Source organism: Coptis chinensis, chromosome 3, assembly GCF_015680905.1.
Source record: "Coptis chinensis isolate HL-2020 chromosome 3, ASM1568090v1, whole genome shotgun sequence".
Lineage (NCBI taxonomy): Eukaryota > Viridiplantae > Streptophyta > Magnoliopsida > Ranunculales > Ranunculaceae > Coptis > Coptis chinensis.
The window spans coordinates 29,070,003-29,091,006 of NC_141458.1; the positions used below are offsets into that span (position 1 = coordinate 29,070,003).

At 35.8% G+C, this 21,004-nt stretch overlaps 1 long non-coding RNA gene and 1 pseudogene across 1 annotated transcript; both read right to left on the reverse strand.

Annotated features, from left to right (window-relative positions):
• Window positions 1-8,897: 8,897 nt before the first annotated feature.
• Window positions 8,898-11,117, reverse strand: LOC147509044 (phototropic-responsive NPH3 family protein NPY2 pseudogene; annotated as a pseudogene).
• Window positions 11,118-17,007: 5,890 nt separating this feature from the next.
• LOC147509045 (uncharacterized) lies at window positions 17,008-18,568 on the reverse strand. Its single transcript, XR_015216491.1, has 2 exons — window positions 18,333-18,568; window positions 17,008-17,480 (listed from the first exon to the last, which is right to left on the reverse strand). It is a non-coding gene; the product is annotated as an uncharacterized LOC147509045 (long non-coding RNA).
• Between the last annotated feature and the right edge of the window lie 2,436 nt (window positions 18,569-21,004).

Here is a 21,004-nt window from a genome sequence, read left to right on the forward strand (position 1 = left end):
CGGGATATCCATCAAAAATTCCTCGATCCAATCCGGGCTTCCTCACTAGCTTTGTCTAAAGCTATAAACTCAGATTCCATAGTGGAACGGGCAATGCAAGTTTGCTTAGATGATTTCCAAGACATCGCACCCCGCCATAGTGAACACATAGCCACTAGTGGATTTAGATTCCCGAGAATCGCAATCCAATTGGCATCATCGTACCCTCCAAAGATATTTGGATATCCGCCATAATGAACACCATAATTTGAAGTATATTTCAAATATCTCAATACTCGATAAGAGCATCCCAATGCCCATTCTTTGGGATTTATGGTGTATCTACTAAGTTTGCTTTACGGGCGAAGCTATGTCGGGTCTAGTGCAGTTCATAAGATAAATGAGACCGCTTATAACCCTAGAAAACTCTAAAGGAGATACACCTAATCCGGTATTTTTTGTCAAATGTATACTAGGATCATATGGTGTTATGGCGGTACACAAATCAAATTGATTAAATCTTTTAAGCATTTTTCTACATAATGAGATTGAGACAAAGTAATTCCATCAGAATTATACACAATCTTAATGCCAAGAATGACATCGGCCAATACCCAAATCTTTCATGTCAAAATGCTTACTAAAAAAAAGATTTAGTCTTATTGACGGTCTCTAAACCGGTTCCAATGATCAACATGTCATCCACATATAAACAGATAATTACACCAGATTGTTTCTCAAATTTACAATAAATGCATTTATCCGCCTCATTAATATTAAAACCATTAGAGATTAGCACACTATCAAATTTCTCATGCCTTTGTTTAGGAGCTTGTTTGAGACCGTAAAGAGATTTCTTTAGCCTACAAACTTTTCTCTCAAGGCCTTCTAAAACAAACCTTCCGGGTCGATCCATATATATCTCCTCTTGTAATTCCCCATTTAGAAATGCCGTTTTAACGTCCATTTGGTGAATTATTTAGATTACGAGTAGAAGCAAAGGCTATTAACATTCGATAGATGTAATCCTCGCCACAGAGAGTAGGTATCAAAGAAATCAAACCCTTCTCTCGTTTATAGCCTTTGCTACTAATCTCGCTTTATATTTATCAATGGATCCATCCGCCTTAAGTTTCTTTCTAAATAACCATTTATTTCCAATAGTTTTACTACCGAGGGGCAACTCAACCAGCTCCCAAGTGTTATTGGTTATAATAGACTCATATTCACTTAGAATGGCCTCTCTCCAAAAATCGTGATCGAAGATGACATGGCCTCCGAATAGGTCCGAGGATCCTCCTCTACTAAGAAAGTAAGGAAATCAGGTCCAAAAGAGGTGTTAGTCCTAGGTCTTTTGCTCCTCCCGAAGTTCAATTTCATCTTCGCCAGAAGAATCTTCTCGAACTCTAGGAGCAAGTGTAGAAGAAACTCTGAGTCCCTCCCGATCTCTCAATAAATGGGAATTTATCCTCAAAAGACAAAAAGATCACTTGACTCAATAATGGTATTATCATCAACAAATTTATTTTTAGATTTGAAAACTAAAACCCTGAGGCACCGCTATTCCGTGCATACCCAATAAAGACACAATCTACAGTTTAGGGCCAAGTTTAGTCCTCTTGGGTGTTGGTATAGATACCTTAGCCAAACACCCCACACTTTAAAGAATCTATAAGTCGGTGTCCTATTTTTCCACATCTCATATGGAGTTTTATCGTGTCTTTAAAAGGTATCTTATTCAAAATATAACAGCCGTTAGCAAAGCCTCCCCATAGGTTCATAGAAGCCCCCAGAGCTATTGATCATTGAATTGATCATATCTTTGAGAGTCCTATTTTTTTTTCTCTGCTATCCCATTGGATTGGGGAGCATAAAGGGGCGATGGTCTCATGTACAATACCATTATTTTCACAAAATTTATTGAAAGGACCAGAATATTCACCTCCTCTATCAGACCTAACTATTTTTATTTTCTTGTCTAACTGGTTCTCAACTTCAGTTTTAAAGGAAATAAATTTAGCTAAGCTATCATCCTTACTCTTAAGAAGATAAACATGACAGAAACGTGAAGCATCATCAATGAATGTAACAAAATATTTATTACCTCCTCTAGTCATGTAACCTTTAAGATCACATAAGCCAGTGTGAATCAATGCCAACAACTCAGTGTTTCTTTCTACCTTTTTGAAAGGTTTCCTAGCATATTTAGATTCTACACATACTTCACATCTCTTATTTTCAGAAATAGTATTCTTGGATATGTTACCTAGATGCATCAGTTTTTTAATTGAAACATTATTAACGTGTCCAAGTCTACTATGCCACAGATCAAATGACTCAACCATATAAGAAGAAGTAGATGCTTTATTAAATTCAAAATCAGTTACATTGAGCTTAAACAAGCCTTCATCTAAATAACCTTTACCCACAAAGGTTCCCCTTAAGTCGTAACAAATTTGTCCGACTCAAAGACAAGTTTGAACCCCTTCTTACTTAAAAGGGAACCATAAACCAGATTTTTCCTAATATCGGGAACATAAAGAACATCCTTCAAATTAAGAACATTTCGTAAGTGAACTTCAAATTAGCAGTCCCTTTTCCTTCAACTCTAGAATGGATGAGTTACCCATGAACGGACTTTCTCCTTCTCCCGGAGGAGTGAAGGACGAAATGCACTTTTAGTGCCACGATGTGTTTGGTAGCCCCAGTGTCTACCCCCACCAAATATCATGTTACTCACCAAGTTAACCTCAAGAACCACAAGAGAAAAGTTACCATCCCGAACTACATTTGCTTGTGCCTTGTCTTTCTTCCCATCATTCGGACATTTTTGAATTTACAGGGGGCTATATGACCTCGAGATCCGCACACACACATAGCAATGAATTTCGTGGATTGTAAGGTTTCTTTTTAAAGTGAGGTTGGGACTGTTTATTCTTGTTAAGATATGGTTTCTTTTTGACGGGAATTTAGTTGATTTAGACTTAGAGGAACTAGCAGCGTTACCTTCAACCAAAGTTAGCCTTTAGCCTTCATTTCAAGTCTCCACATTGATTTTCACCTTCTGTTATCCTCCTCGATCCGAAGGTTGACGATCGATCTTCTAGTGTCATCTCTTTCTTCTTATGTTTGAGATTTTTTTTGTACTCCTTCCACGAGGAAGGGAGTTTCTCAATGATGGAAGCAACCCGAAGCCTTTGCAGATTTTATAACCTTCCCCGCAAAATCTCATGAATAATTATTTGCAGCTCCTCCACTTGAGAAACAACAGATTTCCCATCTTCCATCTTGAATTCTTTAAACTTTCCTACAAGAAACTTCTTAGAACCTCGTGATCTTCAAGAGCATACTTCTTATCAAGTAAACTCCACAATTCAGTAGTAATGCATTACACACAAAGATATACATCATACAAATCAAGGGAAAAGATCAAGTATATAATTTCTACATAAATAATCTTTCTTTTCCCATCTCTCCACACCACCGTAATCCACTGTGTTCATCTTCATTTTCATTGTAAATGGGTTTCTCAATCGAAATCCATTCAACCAGTTTCAGAGTAGTCAGATAAAATCTCATTTTCATCTGCCAGCGCTTAAAAATTCTGCCATCAAAAATTTCAGGTTTAACAGACTTACCACTAGGTTTCTCCATCTTAGCAGTATTAAGAACAGTCGAGCACAATACTAGATAATAACAGATCGAGTTTTTCGTCTTAAGATTGTAATATCTAGTAATGAAAAACAGTAATAAGAATGCAGTAAAGACTTATCACTGAGGATTGTGCTCGGCACAATTTCCTTAAGACGAAAAACGCCGCCGGTATGGTTGCTGCCAGCCTCAAGCGTACGTCTCCTAGGATACAACAGTGGATGAGTGTGTCACCAGCCAATGACCAGCTCTGCAGGAACTCTTAGCATACTCCAGACAAGTTTTTTAATCAGCGGAAAATAATGTTGTGTTTTTCGTATTTTATAAAACAGGAGAGACCTTAGTTTTATAGATCTGAAAAAACGCAACTCAAGGCTAGAGTCACGACTCCTCATTGCCTTAGTTTTGGAAAGAAGACCAAAAAACGCAAAAACAAGCCTAGTACTCGCACCCACGCGAAGCCCAATTGGGTGGATTTGCACCCCCCCCCCTGCGCGCGACGTGTGTGGGCACACGCGCACTAAGGTTTTCTGGAGCTCCCACCTCCCGAGAGCCCCCAAACCAAGGAGGCCTTGTGTGCGCGCGAGCACCTCCTTATATCTCTCTACACTATCCCTCCATAAGGACACAACCAATATAAACTTAAGAGTCTTAAGTTTAGTAACCAATGTGGGACTAAAGCCCCCCACATTAGAGTGTAGTAAATACAAAAGGTCATGGGTTGTTCAAACCCATGAGGACACAAATTCATTCACATTTCCAACAGAAACAGTATATCAAGTTATCAACTATCAAATATAATATTATTAACATTTGTTAAGATCGTTAATTACATTGTAATTGCATCTTCTAGGGAAAATTTTCGAAGATAGAAACACCAATCAAGACTAGGGGTGCCAACGGATCGGTTTTGGGTCGGGTCTTAGCAGTTTCGGTTTGAATTTTAGTATTTGCGGTTTTATTAGTTTTGGTCTCAATAGTTTTAGTATGGGAATTATAGAACCCAACCTAAAACCATAAAAACCTACAGATTTTTATCGGTTTCGGTTCTAATTCGGGTCTTTATTATCTATTATGATTATTAAACAATTTCAATCACTTAAACACTAAATTTATTTATTTATTTATTTTTTTCTACATGATAATATTTTATATATAATTAATGATGTATCAACAATCATATTTACATCAATTTATGAATACGTATCAATTATACACGTTAAAACATTTACAATTCATGTGATAATTTAAACTTTTGATATATAAATTAAAATAATCAAATATCTAACCTTATAATTTTGATTTTTTTTTAGGTCCATACACATATATTTGTTTTCTTGTATTAACTCGATCGTGTACACGTGCAATCACATATATTTGTTTCCTTGATATATTTTATATGCATACATATATATTTGTACATGTGTATTAATTCACATTTTAAATCGAACATGCGAGTACATACATCTTACAATTATATCTCATCACTAATTTTTATTATGAACATTATATATTGGTTTATAATAAGTGCGTGTACCACAATATATCAAATATGTATATTATATTTAAATATATACGTGCATAAATTAATAAATATAAAATGTATTAGTTAATTCATAATATACACGTTGACATTATTATTAACATCTATGATACACTTGTTTAACGTATAGTTATAAAATGTACATTTAACAATACACATTCATTATTATGCTATATATATTTAATATATTTTTACACGTAAAAAATATATTTTATATTATAATGTATGAGTTTGATTATCTTAAATGTAATATAATACTAAATTTTAAATATCGAAATCATAATAATCGGTTCCAGTTTCGATTCGAATACCCACGAATTTTTTACTATTCAATTCAACAGTTTCGATTTTTTATCGGTTCGGTTTTTAATAACCCATTTTAAATGGGTCTAACTTTTTAAAACCAAGAACCGAAATATTTGGTTTTAGTTTTGGTTCCGAGTAATCAGTTACCTGTTGGCACCCCTAATGAAGACATATAAAGTATAAACCTTGCTATTCTACTTCAAAACCATCCTATGTTGTAGGCTTGTAGGAGTTGTAGCTCCAGCTCCAGTGGATAATTTTAGACGAATTGTGTTCGTGTAATTTCTATTTTTACCAAGTAATACTGGAATTTCTAACAGAAAAATAAAAACTATAAGGAAAAAGGAAAAAGATAAGCAAATAAATGAAACACTAATATCTCGAGATTTTGAGAATTTAGGCACCTGCCTAAGAACTAAAGCCACTAATTATAGACGAGGGGCCACGTGAAGCTGTTTGGCTTTTTGTAAAGAGAAATAGTTGACTAGCTCTCTTTCCTTTAAAGTTTAAACTAAAGGAAACCGGATACAACCCGTAGCTAATTCTATCCATTGGATGCAAATTCAGTGATCCGATGACAATAAACTCAAAGCAGTTGACTAAGAATGATATATGGTTCGAAGACTTAAATGTCATAAGCCATCATGTGTTAACAAGTGTCAAGAAATAAAAGAAGTATGCGTTATAGTTGTTGCCAATTTAGAAGCCGTAATAAATGGAGGGGTATTGATTATTTTGAAGTGAATCAAAAGTCAACTTATTGAAACAGGTGATTGCCCATTCTAGGGTCAGACTCGACCAGTACAATTAGGAACAAACCAGGCAGCCCGCTAGCTGGTAAATGTGCAGAGCATTCGAGCTACATACTCAAAGTCTCAAACTAAGCTTGGGTCTGATAAGTCCGTCTGGGATAAATTTCCCGCGTCAATTTAAGAGCTTCGCTCATTGTGGCCGCTAGGGATTTATCTTTGCCATAATAAGTCGGGACTTGAGACTAATCGCCGCTGACTATAAAGAAGCAAAAGCGAGAACACTAGCCTAATAAAGAAGGATTCGATTGCTATATTCAACTTAACTTTGGTAATGAGCATAGATGTCCTGAGGGTCAGAAAATAGTCTAATTAAATTGAAAAAAAATACATGGCAAAACTAAGTTGACTTGAGAGTTAACATTATTTGAAAATATACAAATTGCCACTCAAAATAGTAATATCATCATATTTTATTTGTTTATTAAATTAATTTTTATTACTAGAATTTTTATTGCTAGAACGCAAAGTCAAACAATGCATGCTCAAAAGATTCAAAGTTACGTAATAGTAGAGTACAGAATAGGTGGTTATGTTTTCGTATTAAGTTATCAACTAGTTTTCTACGAAGTTAACATACTATTTTTATGTGAACTACGTGGAGAAGAGTAGAAAACCATCAGAAATTCAGACTCAAATTGAGTCAATCATTAAGAAAGATATTTGGAAACCAATATTATATGGGCACCGGTGTAGTTCATACTTTATAGTTCATTTGCACCGGTGTATATTATATTAGTTGGTTTGTGTCCATAAATTGTTTTTGTATTGAAAATTTTTGTTGTCCGAATAGGTGTACAATTCATATATTTTTTATTTTATTTTATTATGATAATCTTACAAAATTGTAAGATCTGGATCCCATTGACTTTGTCCTATGCCTTTAAAAAAATTGAAGCATACCTACTTGGTATGCATGTATTCAAACAGAATCCTCTGTGATTTTATTCTTCATTTTCATGCAATATACCATTCCCAATAATGTTGTTGTGATCCAAAATGATCTTGTGCTTGTTGTGTAGATTTGATTGCTTTAAAATTGTTTCTAATAAACACCTTCTTCCCAGCTTCTAGACATCTTGGTGGGAAGCTGGGCGCCTGGGCCACATGTGGTAGAGAAGAAAAAAACAAAAAGGAAAATCTAAGGCCTAAGCCCTTTTACTTTATTGGCCGGGGACTTTAATTTGTTATGTGGAAACTTCTAAACCCATTCATGCGCCTCAGCCTCACTCCTTCGGGATCATCCGCAAGGCCCATACAAGCTTCCTTGGATGTTTTGTTCAAATATTGCCACATGCTACTCATCTTCAATACATTCAGAAGTTATCAAAACAACATTATTCAACATCGATAGGTGTTTCACATTAAAAGGTCCAAGCCTTTGGTCCCGGCGAGGCCTTGTCGTTAGAAATGAACGATCTCTAATGTTAGAGCATCATCAACGCACTGTTATTTTTTATTGCTAATGTGACAGGTAGCAATTTCATTCACCAACGCGCTGCCAAACACCTGTTTTTATCTCATCAATTGTTAAATTTTCGACCAAAATACTCAGAAATTTAACAGTCACTTGCACGGGACAACTTTAGCCGTCCAGATGGTGGACGGGTCAGGTTTTGTTGTCCATAAGTTTTGGCATTTTTTTTAATAAAAAATTAAAACAGCTGTAATAAAAAAATTCATCATCATTTTTTGAATTTTTTGAAAGGGTCAAGCTTTGCCGTTTCAATGTTTTGATTTTTTTTATTAAAAAAATTAGGGACAGATGGGACAGCTATTCCCTTTTGAATGTTTGTTTTTTTTAATAAAAAAATTGAAATGCATGGGACAAGTTCTGCTGTCCGAAATAGAAATCGAAAATATCGAAAAAATACGTTGGTACGTAAACTGGTTTTAACAATTTTGACTGAGCTAAAATATTGATGTGTCACAATTTTTTTTAGCAACGCGTTGATAATGCTCTTATAACTCTTGTTGATGATTAATCTTACTAGCCTCATGCACGTGCGTTGCACGAATTTATACTGGAAAAAAAAAAAAGTGTCTGATGAGAAGCATGAGACATAGTAAGTCAGTAAGAAGTAGCTCCAAAAAAAAAGTTTTTGTTCTGTTTCAAACGGTAGTTCCTGTATCTGTTGAGCACACCCTTCTCAAATGCTGACCAAGTTAAATATTCAAACTCTTCAAATATGTATTATCAGTTCTAAGAAAACAAATATTTGTTACTAATAATTTTTACACCCAGTACCTTATCAGTTTTTATACGTAACCTTTTAAAACACACTTAAACTAATCAATAAAACATGAAAAAGTAGAAAAACCAATACAACACTGTGATATGTTAGTTGTACAACATGGGAGCATAATATAAGTTTAAGAAATTAAAAATGGAACATCGAGGTACATGCATTTCAATAGAAGAAATGAGTGCTCAATGAGATGTTGAATAGATAACGACCAAAAGTGAGATGTTCAGTACATGTATAGTAACGTTAGTAATTTTGATTGTTAGTGAAAAGAGTGATAACAATTTAAACCAATAAGAAAAGGAGGTGGGAAAAACACAGAACTGAATGTCGTATAATCAATGTGCATCAAATAAGTAGGAATCAAAAGCCCTGAACTCCAACAGATAGCAACCTAACGGAAGCAAGCTCTCCCTTGAGTGCCTTGAGTGCTTCTATGTTGCAAACCGTGATCCCAATAGTCCCTCAGGTTGGTTGGTTATTGTAGTATGTGAGCTCCCATGGGAACCACCATTTCTCGAGGCGATGAAGCGTTGAGGTTACCGGGAATATCGTGTAGAACTCCTGTGAGAAGTGGCTGCCTAACCTCTTTGGAAAAGAGGGCTGCACCACAAACCCGTAGAGGAAGTCGCTCATTTTGCACGGTATGCATGCAAGCATCTAGCGTTAACTTCTTGCAGTCCATCGGTTTTTGTGTCATTTTTCTCTCTCTTGCTTACACTGGTGCTCCTTGAGAAACATATCAATAGCACGATAAAGTCCGTCATGAGTGGCCCCGAGAAGCCCGATACCATCTCAAAGAAGGTCAATAAACTTTGACGATGGAAGATTTGGGTCCTTTGCAATTTCAGCAAGATATCTGTCAACTAATTTTGCCACTATAAGCTTGGAAGTATTTGACATCAATCCTGAGCTTCTAATCACCTGCATCTCTTCAGTCGGCAGAGGATCAATCCCTAGGCCTATGAGCAAGAGAATGTCGTACTTCTTGTAGTTTTTAGCAGGGGCCCCGTATGGTCCTCTAATCAGCACTGTTGGGAAACTTTTTACCACATAGAAACATATCAGACCTGAGCCATCTTCAAGTAATAAGAAAGTGGGTAAGTTGTCTCACCTAGCCTATGCTTTAATGAAATCTTTCATCCCAGTTTTCTCTACTCTTGCCAGTCTACCTTTTTTTGGTTCAGAAGCCGGAGCTTCACAAACCTGCATGGAGGAAGCTCAAATATCTTCAGTATCCTCTGATGAGACTTTTTGTGTTGCCTAAATTACCAATCAAGCAACAAACTATACAACTTAAATGATTACCTCTTGAAATCTATTTCTAAGTTCTGTTGTCTAATCTCCCAAGGTCCGAATGTGAATGCTTAAGTAGTCATCTCCAGGCGCGAAAGTGATGGAGAAGGGATGCCTATAGAATTTTCAGGTCAAAGTCATTATTTGTTTTCTACAAACCGTCATTATATTGTCAGTAAGGAACTTGTCACATACCACTCAAAGGGGGATATATTTGGACACTTCACAAACATGTACATCTTTGTTCTCAGATCGAATCCCGGTGGTTTGGTCATATGCAATGCAAGAACGTTTCCTTTATATATGACAGCCTATCAAGTGGCAAAAGTATTAGTTTATTTGTGCAGTGAAGTGCCTAATAATGAAAACTTTCAACATGGTGAGTTGTGAATTCGTTTCAACTCCAAGTGATCAAATCATAGAGACATCTTAGTTAAATGATATTAATCTTTGGGTCGAAAGTACTTTTTAATCGGGTTGCTTAAGTTTCGAGGGCCGGTTGAGTTTCTACCTCTTGATATATATGCTATGTTTAATACTTTAGGTAGGTAACTACTTAACCCTAATAACGCCCACATCATTGTGGCTTCGCTTCGAATTAAAGATGCATGCATTCTCTCACTAATGTAGAGGAGGACCGGAATCATTATGTACATCCATGTCTGTAAAGAAAAAAAATAAAATTCCAGTCAGCATTGATTTCTATTATGCCTATCCGAGTATCTATAAAGAAAAAAAATAAAATAGATTTTGTTCCTGCAATACAAATTCTTCCACTATACTCTGGACTACATCAACATCATACGTCGTTGTCTCACCTTCTGGGGTTGGAATAAGTAGATCAGTAACTGAAGCTTCATATAACTACTGGCCTATTCTCTTAACCAGCCCTCTCCTTGCCATGTCTCCAGAATCGAGTAAGATTGTAGCTTTTAACATTTCCAGCAGAAAACTACAGGATACACTGTCTTTTTGAATGGGTAACAACCATATAATGGACTCCACTAACGATCGGCACTTGGCAACATCACAACCTTGGATGACACCCTTGCTAAAGCCTGGAATTCTCCTTAGTGCATATGCTTTGAGAGCTTCTCCAATTACATCGGCCGACACTCTTCCCTTGGTTTTGATGGTCGTTATAACACGCTTGTAGAAATAAATATCGAGCTTGCATAGGTTCTTAACCCACCAGTCCTTTGGCACCATCAGCGGTTTTTTGACACCATTCCAGCAAAGAAATTTGAGTAATGCACGGTCACCAAGAGCTACAAAGCAAAAGGCAAATTGTTAGAATAAGGTTTATATATATTTAACACCACATTAAAAACTATGTATTATCAAAACAACCATATACAGTGCACCACATATATATTGAAACTGAGTTTGATAATTAAAAATATATATATATATATATATATATATATATATATATATATATATATATATATATATATATAATAAACAACAACAACATGAGCATCTCGCCTATTATTTACAAAGCTGACAATCAACTAAATGTCTCCAAAATGATGATTCTAAATAATAATAGAGTGTGTTAGACAGAGAAAATAAAGGCAGCAACTGATTGATTCATTGGTCGAGAATTAAGAGTTTGCTAAAGCGAAATACACCAATAACAAAAATAAAAATTAAGGTTTCAATAAGGGTTACCCAGATGTCCGCACTGATGTGTGATTGCAGTGCTTCGTCGAGCGTCCTTGAACACTGGAATCAAATATGTGATTGCAGAGAAGATGATTCTCGATTGTCATATAAGAAAAAACATATAGAGGGGGAAAAAAAGCTTCATTACCTTATACAAACTGATGTGACATTATGAATAGAGGGGTATTGTTCAAAAAGAGGGGTATTGTTCAAGAGTGAAAGAATACCTGCCTCAAGGATATGCTATGGTAACCTCAATGACTGGTTCAATCTGGATGGAAGTGATTTGTTTCACAACTTTGGACGAATTCAGCAGATCAAATACTCATTTTCAATGTACTGGATACCCTATACAACTGGCCGAACACAGCCACACTAAATATATTATGTGTATTCTAAAGAACTGAGAATTTCATTGTGTTAAATATCATTATTACATTCTGGTAACAAACTGAAAGGTGCATGAGAGTGTAATTTGGTCATTTGTGTTTTGATTCATAAGCTAAGTTTTTAGATAAATTAACCAAATTCAATCCTAGTAATAAACCAAAAAAAAGTACCAGTGTAGTTTAGTGTAATTGTAATTCTCCAACAAAACCATCTCCCCATGAAAATCCACAATCTCCTTTTTTGTACATAAATCAACTTTTCGGGATTCATTTGCCTTCAACATTCTATCTTGCAACTCCCCGCTCAATACAAATAAAACTCCGACAGTTCACAATGCCATTGAAATAGTAAATAACTAAAGACCCATATCAACATAACCCAAACAATTAGTTTATTTCATTGATAGTATAATGAATAGCAGCTAAGAAAAAACAATTACCAAAAAGATAAAAAGTAAGTGTATACCTTTTCAGGAACAGAGGTACTGGTTGGGTCTTCTTCACCGCCCACCAATTTCTCGGCACTCCTCCCTTCCACTACTTGGTCTTTATCTCCTACTACCTCTGCTAGATTCAAAGTTGGTCCTTCGCACCTCCAAAGAAGAAGCCTTTCGGAAGAACTTCACGAGGAATCTCAGGTTCGATCTAGACCAACTAGCCTAACTCCCCTACCTCTGCCAGCAGCATTCGGTCTTGCTAGTGTTGCTGAAGGCCCTCTCCTCACAGTTGTAGCATTGCCACCCCTTCCTCTTCCAACACCACCACCCTCCTTACATTCGAGTAATTTCGGACTAAATTTTCTGCTTGATCAGAAGGCTGAATATCATCAAGTTTTTGGGATCTTAATCTAGCTTGCCTAACTCCACTCCTCAACTCTGGCATTGTTTCCCCATGCAAATTACACCCGCTCCAAATTCCAGTGAATCACATTGCGTTAACAGGAAAAAAATGAACACCTAAACGCATAAAAGACTGATCAAGAAATCTAATTATTCAACAGGCAATAAATCATAGGCATTCACGTATATTAATTGCATCACGCCGCAACCAAGAGATGATTGAAATGTGATATGAGAATAAAACTTAGAGGTTTTGAGGTTTTTAGTGCATCAACAACACGTCTGGTTTCTTCGCATTTAAAATCGGTATAAATGGTATAACGTTGACAAATGATAAGTCTATATAGTTTCATTTTATATAACATTTAGACAATACATGCGAGGTTCATTGTAACGCCCGTATTTTTAAAATACGTTTTTATCTATTTATTAATTAATTAAATTTATTTATTTAAAAATCGGCTGGATTGGATTTGGATATGTGGGCCTGGTTTTTGGGCTCGAGTCTGTGTTGGGCTTGGGTTTCGAACCCAAGTATATAAACACATTTTTCTAGATAATAGGGTTTTAAAAATAATAAAAATATTAAAAATGGAGGCAGAGCTTGAAGCTTGTTTGCTGGAGGGTGGAGCGCGACGACTCGAACTCGGAGGAATTCGTAGGAGCTATTCATACAGGTGAGTAGCTATTTTGCTATTTCACCGGATTTGTAGTTTACATATATCGGCGTATACTGTTTCGGTTTTTTTATACTGTTCATTATTCGGTTGTATTGGACTTCGTGCCATTTGTTTTATTAAATTTTGTTAAATTTCGGATTTGTAATTATGTTGAACTGTGATACTCTTAACTTAAACTGTCGAAAGCTCAACAGAGCGTTAATGGTGGCGTGGGCTTTGAACTTAAATACTATTGTAGTTGTTGTTTTGAACTGTTGTAGCTCTGTTCACGCTCTGAACAGGCGCTAATGGCATCGCCCAAACCAATACCGAAATCTTTTTTTTGGCTTGTTGAACTTTTTGTATTTGTTGTTGGTGTTTGGTTGTGGACTGATGAGGGTCGAGTGGGGGCAGTGAAGCTTGGAAGTTAATGGCCGGCCGGGTTGGGCTGTTTTTGGGTTGGTTTCATTGGGTTGAACTCTTTAGTTTTGATGTTGGTTGATGGTGTACGTGTGAAGTGTATTGAGGTTTGGTGGGTCTTTGTCGAAGTTCGACAGCAAGAATGGCGTATGAAACCCGAAGATCGTTTTGGATTTCGTTGTTTTGAACTAGTTTGGGTTATTGTTTGGGTTGGTCGGTTGGATGTGTTTTGGTTGGATTAAGGTGTGTGAGGCGGTTGAGTGGGCTGTAGGAAGCCACTAATGGCGGTGCGATTTTAGATCTAGATTTGGAGAAGATGGTGGATTTAAGAGTTGGGATTTTTGGCTTTGTTAATGTTGTGGGGGTTTTTCCCCTGAGTATTTTCGATCTGGTTTGGAAGAGTGGAGATTAGAGGTAGTGGTGACCGGATTTGTGGTGGTGGCTATTTGAGGACAGAGTTTGGAGAAGATGAACAGTGATTCGAGTTGGGCTTTGGGCCCGATTATGTTCTAAAGTGTTGGGCCAGTTCATTTCTATTTTGTTTGGGCCCTTTTCCTATTAGTTGTTAACTTGTTATGGGCCAGTTCTAATTTTTGTAATTGCGGGCCGGTTTTCTCTTATTTTGTGGACCTGTTTAGTTTAAAGTTTTGGGCCGAATCCAAATTATGTTTTGGGCCAGTTCAGTATAAGTTTTTGGGCCAGTTTCTAATATTGCTTGGGCCAGTCCATAGGACTTAAAATAGATCTATTTGGGTCTTTCAAGGTTTAGACTTTCGGGTTCTAAGGTTTGGGCTTGGCCAGTTGGGTCCGAACCATTACCTTAGTCATGAGCCCTTGAGCCATGCACTTTGACCTTAGCCATGAACCATGACTATGACCATGAACCTGTCGGACCTGGAAACGACAATTTGACTTTGACAATGCTAGTTTGACTTTGACCATGACGTGTTGACTTTGACCATTGACTTTGACTGTGGAATGTTGACTTTTTCCAGTTTTGCACATATTTGATTATATGGATTAATATAGTAATAAAATATTGTCGAACATTATATAACGTTGTTTGTCATTATCTAATTATGATTTGACGTGAGTAGTGTGTAAAACATATATATATTGGGCTTTGATTGTGGACTGTGGACTGTTTAATTGTGCTACGTTTTATGTTGTGTATTGTATGGACAAATCCAATGCTAAAATGCTGTGGAAGCTTGTATAAATTGGTTAGTCCTTATCTAAGAAAGATTTGACATTGATGTTGTGTATTTTTGACACGTGCTGAGATATAAACTGTAGAAGATATATTATTCCTAAAACACTATAAAAATATATGCGATACGTTTGAAGCAATTGTGATATCATATGATATGTTGAGATATATATATTAAATGCAATAGTTTTGGAAAAATAAATGTATAAACACTCCAGTACTTTATATGTGAGATGCTACTATGAGATAGTATAGTATGTGTGGATATTTTTCCCACGGGATTATAACTTAGTGCAATAATATATTGGCACGTGAAAGAATGAAAGTGGTTATGAGATATAATTGAGATATTTCTACATATTGTGGCTTAGTGCAATAAGGTAATTGACCTGCACGTGATATAGTGGAATTACTATGAGTCATTAATGTATGACACCTGAATAAATTACGTAACGAAAATCCTAGAACCTAGCTACCACAACTCATGTGATTTGGCCCTTCTGGTGTTTCAGTGAATCTGAATGGCCTTCGGGCGTATGTGATAAGATTGGCCCTTCTGGCGTTTCAGTTAATCTGAATGGCCTTCGGGCGTAAGTAATGTGATTGGCCCTCATGGCGTTTCAGTAAAGCTGAATGGCCTTCCTGGCGTAGCCGAATAGTGGCTTGATTATTCCGTTCGCAAAATAGAACGATGACGCGCGATATTTTATGCCAAATAGTGGCATTACTTACATAATTGCTTCCGTGTGAGGATTTACCTGGTGTGCGGCATCCCGCTCAAGGTGGTTACGCACAGAGTGGTTCATTATGTAAGGGGAGGCATGTGGATGTACATGTTCGGCGTTGGGTAGCGATTGTGGTAGCCCGGGGAAACTAGGTAAGACATAGATACGACGTGATTTTAGGGACACACAAAGAAAGCCTTAATTAATATAATTATGGTAATATGTTGGTAAATGATATATCTCTAGATAGATGATTGTATATGTTTTGCTAGTTAGTAGTTTAGTCAGAACCTAAGGTGCCTCGTGGAGGAACTAAATGTCTTTTTATTATGCGTATATGGTATGTTGTATTAGTTGTTGGAAGATAAGGCGCCTCAGTGGAGGAACTACCTGCCTAGATTATTGTACTTAAAGATGTTGTATTAGTTGTTGAAAGTTAAGGCGCCTCGGTGGAGGAACTAACTGCCGTAAAGATTGTGTATATATTTGGTATAATTATATGTTGTATTTTAGAGCTACTCACACCAGCATTTTTATAATACTGACCCGATTTGCATGTTTGCTTATCGGGTGTGTTCATTAAATGAACACAGTTGATAAGTCTTGACAGGTTTAGTGTTGAAAAAGATTGGTTGCTGCTTGTGGTTTGCGTTAGCGTTGCATTTCAAGATAGGTTTTGTTTTCCCTTAAGGTGATATAGATTTTCAGTTGAGGAAATATTATTTGTATTTTCATTTGTAATTTTAATTAAAGAGTTATTGAAAAGAGATTTGTAACCTAATCTTATTTGATGAATTTTTGTAATGAAGAGGACATTTGTTTAAATGAAATTTTTATTGGTTTTTAATTATCTGCATATTTAAACTGTTTATGGGTTTTTGGAAGTTGGGAGTGCGTCACACCTCGGAGATCGAAGAGTCGGGAACAAATAATGTTTTTCCGAATTCTGTCGAAATTCGGGGTGTGACATTCATGGACGTGCGATGAACGTCTTAACAGTACAATACATCCACAACAATAGAAATCTTAACAATAGGTCAGCTAACAATACAATCACATACTATCATTTAATAGTTAGGTTTAAACTTCTAGTTATGAGTATCATTTGTTGTTTAGATAAATAAGCTTAAATGCCGCAATGGAAACAATAAGTTTCTGCGTAGGGTTTACAGACAAACTTTCTGGACTCAAACTTGAAATCTATTGAATCATGTCAACTTTTTCTACTAATTACGCATCAAAAAGAATATTAATACACTGAGAGTTCATACTCAAGAAAGAAATGAGGTTTATTAATCAATTGTCAATCAACATTCAATAACAATATGAAAATAAAAAAAGACTACAAAATATCAAATGCAGTAAAAATATATAGAACATGAGTTCGGGCACACAGGGCATCCTTTTGTATCGCCATAAACCTAAATCCATATCGCATAATATTAGTCTCCTTGTTGATGATACATAATCCTCCTTAGTTGTTTTGTTAAGAGTTTGGTTCCTAATAAAAATGGTGTCGGTTTAGATCTTGACGCGTACCAGAATTTAGACAAACTCCCCTATGCACCGCTGTGAACTTCTTGTATCTGTGTTATGATGGAAAGTGGTTGACGAAAAAAGTGGACATAAAAATTGTATTGTTGCAACTCGAACTGCTCGAACCATGCACTACTTCAGAGAAAGCTTTCACACCACCACCACTTGTGTTCGTTGCATAGAGGCATGTGTACCTAAGAGTTCCTGTGAATGAAATGATTAGTCCCTACTGCACTGATTTAAATATTCTAAGAAGCCAATATCGCACATCCTATGAAATGAAAATTTGAAAAAGAAAATTAGAACACAACTTGAAGCTAACATAAAAATGATAAGTAATTTCACATGGTGCTTAATAGAATGAAAAATGATTTAATTAGGGTGAGTTATGAATAATTAATTAGGCTGCTTAACAATCTATGGTGAGTTATTTTTTGGTGGAGGTTCAAGTTATTAGATTTCCACCTGGCTTTAATGAGGCTAAGATGCCTTGGTTTTTGGGTTTGGGTAAGAGGAATTCAGCCAAGACATCTGCTTCTAATTATCATAAGAACCTTACGTCCCTCATCTTCATAGCTATCGACCCAATCAAATATAATCAAATCTCTAGCTGGGCTTTTAATAACAGGCCTCTTTGCCAAAGTCAGAACCTCGTTTTCCCTTGAGACAGGAGGTGAAACCCCTCTGAAGGTTCAAAGACAACCATCATCTTTATCTAGTTCTACATGAGTTACTGATAAGAATATATCCACAATAGCAAGGGTATTCTGTTGAGAATGTTATCCAACTTCTTGTGAATCCACATAGCTTAACCCTACAAATTTATGATCATAGGCAGGTGACTCTACCAGTGTTCCCTTGTGCCATCATAGTAGTTGTCAACATTTGGTAATCCGTTGTTCCTAGAAGATGTATCCTCCTCAAAATGTTTTCCCACTAATAAGCTAGCATCTTCAAATTTGACTCTATTGTTCAATTTCGTCATGTTTCTATTGCAGTTATGTGAATTATTGTCTAGGACACCTTCCATTACTTTTATGCCAAGTGAGATTGTACCTTCAACTAGCGTCCAGCAACTCCATCATCATTGTTAAAACGCTTCATACCAGACTGAGAACTATCAGGAAGAGAACTTGCTTCAGTGGTAATTTCTTTTGGAACAATAGTTTGAGAAGCAACTCGCTAGAAGTAGAAGCTGCAAGAACTGAAATAAAGCTGCTCTAGGCAAATCCTGAGTCATTAAAAAATTCATATTAAGGTGAGACTAAAGCAGCTTCCGAATCAAGACATTAATACTACACATCTAATTATCGTGTAAATAAACACAAAGCTTTTATGAAGTTCTGATGAACAAAGTACAAAAAAAGACAACCATGCAGGACTGAAAGAAAGACAAAGTTCACTTTAACAGTATGAAGATAAGAAAGCCACAAAAATTTGACTGAAGCCATTTCCTCCAGAAAGAATATAGTCGAAAAGCAGACTTACGAAAATAAAATCAGATTGTCACTTCAGGTACCTGAAGCAACATGAATAAACATCACCCTAAATCACGAATATTAAAAAAGACTTCAATTTGCATTTGAACAAACCAACACAATATTAGCATATTTAAATATGAAGCATGGGAAAATATTGTATGTAGAAAATAGGATATATCAGCAAAAACACAAACACAAACACTTAATGATCAAAGGGGATAATTTGCTTGAATTTGCCGATTATGCAGCAAAGTATTAATGAAAAACAGAGTAAATATCAAAACCATACAGTAAACGTTAAAATAAAATATCTAACCTTTTGAAATAGAGAGTTTCTTTTTTCTTCACTTCTAATAATAATCGGCAGCAGTAGAGAGACAAATGAGGGAGACGTCTGATTTAGTGCCGAATAAGCAAGAGAAAAGAGAAGACCTTGTATCTTTTAGGAGAGACGAATGAGGGAGAGAGCTAAGAAGAAAGAGAAAGTGCCGCATAAGCAGAGAAAAGAGAAGACGTCTGATTTTCTAGCATTTAAACTCGGTATAAATGGTAATAAATTCGGTATTAATGTGAAGTCATTAGTCGCGAACAATTGAATCTTGGCGTGTAGTTGATTTCCGATTTGAATTTACACATATGTCCTCAGAATACTATATCATTTTAAGGGTATGAATGGTAGAAAAATTTGAAATGACAAAATAGTCCTTCTTAAAGGCATTGAATAATTGATTTTAATATTTTATCAAGGGTATTTGATGGTAGAAAAAAGGTTGGTTCAATTTAAATGTCCATGTTAATTATGGTATACTCTACTAATTGAGATGGGCTACTTGTCGATTTCATCGAGAGCCACTAAAAATATGTCATTTAGTAAGTGGAATATATGCAATGTTAGTATAGTAGAACCATGCCTGCTAGCACCCCAAATATAGGAAATTCAAGTTAAATCCATCAGAATATGTTTTTGTCGGAATATTGGTGCATAGGGTGAACTAGTGAAGTTCGGATTGAACATGTTTGCCCAAGTCCAATTTGATTAATAAGCTTATTTTTATTTCATATATAGATAGCAGGGCTACTGAATTCTCGTCTTAATATATATAGCCTATTAAAGCCATGATTGTGGAGTCCCATTTGGTAGATTACTGCAAGACGAGAATTCAGTAGCCTTGCTATCAACGAAATACACCCATTGGCAGCAAATTATTACCGTCCGGAGTAACAATCTAGAAAAAAACCTAAGATAAAACTTCCATAGAAACAAGGAAGTGAGCTAACTCACATAGTCAAATCCGTAAATCACTTGAAGCTTTCTAAAGCTATCTTTTATGTAGAAAACAACATCATAGACCTACAATTCCAAATAAATAAGCACAACAATCATTAGGCAGGATAATATCATATTTTGTATCCCTTTTTCGAGGTTTCATTATGAGGCTGAGGCTCAAAGGATATCAAATTAGAAAGTTCCAATCTGTTCAACAAATATGATGGTTAAAAATATTGTCCTATGTATAAGTCCAATATAGGGGTGGTCGTAAAATAAGAACTGCAAATGAATCTTTTACTTGTTAGCATAACAGATGAAATGAAGTGACTCGTCGTTAATTGCATGATTGTGGATCAAAGCTTACAAAAAACATTAAAATTCAAACTAAATGCAAGACCAATCCTTTAAAATCAAGCAACATCGGTAAAATTCATTCAGCTAAAACACAAACCAGGTTTCTCTACATTTAAAAAGACATGAATAAGACAAACAACTTTTATTTATTGCGCTAACAAAAATATAGTAGAGACTTCAAAGTGCCTACAATAGTACCTGGTGGAATCATGCTCTCCTACTGCACAAAAAATTTAGGTGCCTCAGACACTCCTTTATGCTAATGCGACTCCTAATAGTTTTGTGGTGCTCCAATAAAAATCCCGTCGATATACTTACGTTTGTTTTAAGTACGTACCTAAACCAAACAGAAAAAAAAAAAAGAATTATATGGAAATACGCACTAAATCAAACTTTACGTTCTTGAACCAAACAGAAAAAAAATTAGGATTGACTAATTAACTGAGACTTATTCGTAACAAATGTGTTCGAGACGTTTAACGTAGAATCAATCAATGCATCATAATATATCCTGATTGAATGAGTGTGTTTGTAAAAAAGCTATTACACTATATTTTGTGTTGACTATATATAGTTATAGTATACTATACCTTAAGGGCATCTCCAATAGGGGGTGTAAAATT